At 37.9% G+C, this 3,037-nt stretch overlaps 1 non-coding gene across 1 annotated transcript; it reads right to left on the bottom strand.

Moving 5' to 3' along the window:
* Nucleotides 1-1,052: 1,052 nt before the first annotated feature.
* LOC132915565 (5S ribosomal RNA) lies at nucleotides 1,053-1,171 on the bottom strand. The gene has a single exon (XR_009659909.1). It is a non-coding gene; the product is annotated as a 5S ribosomal RNA (ribosomal RNA).
* Nucleotides 1,172-3,037: the final 1,866 nt, after the last annotated feature.

Genomic DNA, 3,037 nt, shown 5'->3' on the forward strand with positions numbered 1-3,037 from the left:
CATCCAGCGATAACCCCTCTACAGGAGCCAAAACCTTGATACAAAAATCCTCTCAAGTCAGCACTCGACATTTCATTCCTATTTCTGTTCTGTTCATGTGACATTCTGTACCGTTACTCTGTCAGTTTTGTAATAAATTGTGAAACAACTATCAATTGTTATTAATTGTAGTACGAATCTCTCACCTTACGTGTGGAACGTGAAATAATTTCGAACCGCCGCGACAGTACCACTTGAAGTAAAAAGATATTGTTTGGTCTGAAGGACCTTAACTATGAAAATGCCAAGATTCATGGAGGGTCCTTAAGATTATTGAGGGTACGCAATAAGGGTGTGTAGATATCTGGCAGGAATCTTGCTCGCGGCGTGGTGTGAGCTTTGTTAGAGAGTCGCCGGACATAACAAGCAGATGTACTTACGAAGGCGTTACCGAAACCAAGATTTCAATATTTATGACAAAAATTAGGTCTGAAAAATAAGAATAATATTAAAAAGTAATTGTTTGTAAAGATTTCGAGTTTTAGGAAGGGTGTTGAAGTAATACTCACTTCTAGGAAAACTACATCTTCTTTAGCGTTTAGTTTTCTTATTCCGCGAAGCTATTGAGTATTGCTTAGCTCTAAATCAATTCGAAGGGCCTTTCAGTCTCATAGCCTTTTCTAGGAACATGCTACGTACTGATGGTGCAGCGGGGTATAAACATGCCGGTTCTTCGTAATTATATAAATATCCATAGGCCCATTGCTTCGAAGCTCCATAGTAAAATAACGCTGCGGATCTGGATTACCGTACACTGTACTTGTACTTATACTTACTTGAATATATTTCCATTATACATTCATCCGCGCATTTTCACTCTCTATTTCGAGATAAACCTCAACAGCTTTTGATGTACAAAAAAAAAAGAATATTTAGAAAAATATAAATGTGTGTAAAAATACAAATGATATAATGTATGGTAATACCAAAACATTAATTTTTTCGATGCTTAAATTATAGATTATTGAAAGTAGATCGTTAAGGAAAGTAAAAAAGATTGGAAAAATAAAGAAAACCAACACCACACGGAGTTCCCAAGCGGTCACCCATCTAAGTACTACCCGTGCCCAGCGTTGCTTAACTTTCGTGATCGGACGGGAACGAGTGCACTCAACGCGGTTTGGACGTTGGCTGAAAAAAATGGTTTTGTTATTTGCTTTTGTTGGAGCGATGCTCACTTCTAAGAAAATCCTATATCTTGTTTAACAACGCATACTTCCCGAAAAAGTGGAAAAAAGCCAAAATAATAGCAATCACAAAAAAAAATAAAGACGGCTCATCACTCACAAACCTACGACCAATAAGTCTCCTCCCCAACATAAGCAAAGTATTTGAAGTAGTCATCAACAACCCCCTAACTACATTCTGCAAAAAAAAAAAAACATTATACCAGAAAACCAATTTGGCTTCCGACACAAACACTCCACACTACACGCGACAAACAAACTCACGTCAGACATCTGCTGGGCACTAAACGCAAAACAACGAGTAGCCGCCTGCTTAATAGATCTCGAAAAAGCCTTCGACACAGTCTGGATCACAGGCCTCATTTATAAATTAATAAAAAAAAACTTCCCGAGATACTTAATCAAAATAGTATGGGACATGATCACAATCAGAACATTCCTAATGACCGAGGGTTCTCATACATCGAACAAAGAATTCACCATAAAAAACGGACTCCAACAAGGAACTGTAAACTCCCCGCTACTCTTCAACATATACAACAGTGACATATTAAACCTGTTCGACATGAACAAATCTACCCACAAACGCTCCATAGCCTTCGCAGACGACCTAATCATCTACGTAACAGGCCGCAAAACTAAAACAATAAACACAGACCTCCAAGAACTATTCGACAAAATCAACGATTACTACCACACATGGAAACTAAGAATCAACGCAAACAAATGCGAAAGCATACTGTTCAAACCCAAAACCAGCGAAATCGGCCCAGCAGAAAGAAAACACTGCAAAAATTTCCAATTAAAAGAAAAGGCATCCGAAGAGTCAATCATACCGCACAAAAACTGCGTAAAGTACCTAGGCATAAACATAGATGACAAACTAAATTACAAACAACACATAGAAACCCAACTCGCCAAGGCCAATAAAGCATTCTGGAGAGCAAAAAGACTATTTTATTCGAAACATCTCAAGAGCAATGTAAAAACATTATGCTACCAAGCTCTAATTAGGCCAATTATAACATACGGTTGCCCAATCTGGTACAACATACCAGCAATGCTAATGGAGAGAATTCGCGTTTTCGAAAGAAAATGCATTAGAGCTTGCCAAAATGCGTACAGATCCGAACAGAGCGGATACAAAAAATATATAAAAAACAAAAAAATTTACGACCTAGCCAACATTCACCGCATTGACTGTCACATACTAAAACTAGCAAGAAATCATTTCGCACAAGCGTCAAAAATAAAAGAAAACAGCCTAATCTTCAGCGGCTTATACCCAAACGTACTATATTACAAAAATACAATGACAACAGGCTACATCCCCCCAGAAGCGTTCCTATACCTAGACGAAAAAAATTACCTCCAAGACCAAAACAATATCCCGATAATTTTCCACATAAAAAGAAAAATAGGGATAAAGACAATACTCTACGAGGAAAACTTAAACGGACTGACTGCAGACACCAGGTGGAGGTACAACATGGCCCTCCCCCAAAAAGACACTAAAGACAAACACAGAAAAAACACAAAAAAATATTGGTGGATTCCAAAACCATAAGAAAATATAAGTGAAAACTACCAATTCGACAAAAAAACCATTCCTACCACCGTGTAACCTAGATGTAAGTACTGTAAATATGTAAATACTGTAATCATTGTAAATAATATAATTTAACACCCCCTCTCCCCTTCCCTCTCATCCCCCCCCAAAAAAATCCCACAACGCATAAAAGTAATACACCGAGGAGTCCTGTTTTGCGGCCAAGTTTCAGGACAAAATACAACACACACAAGAATACACA

This window comes from Bombus pascuorum, chromosome 17 (assembly GCF_905332965.1).
Source record: "Bombus pascuorum chromosome 17, iyBomPasc1.1, whole genome shotgun sequence".
Classification (NCBI taxonomy): domain Eukaryota; kingdom Metazoa; phylum Arthropoda; class Insecta; order Hymenoptera; family Apidae; genus Bombus; species Bombus pascuorum.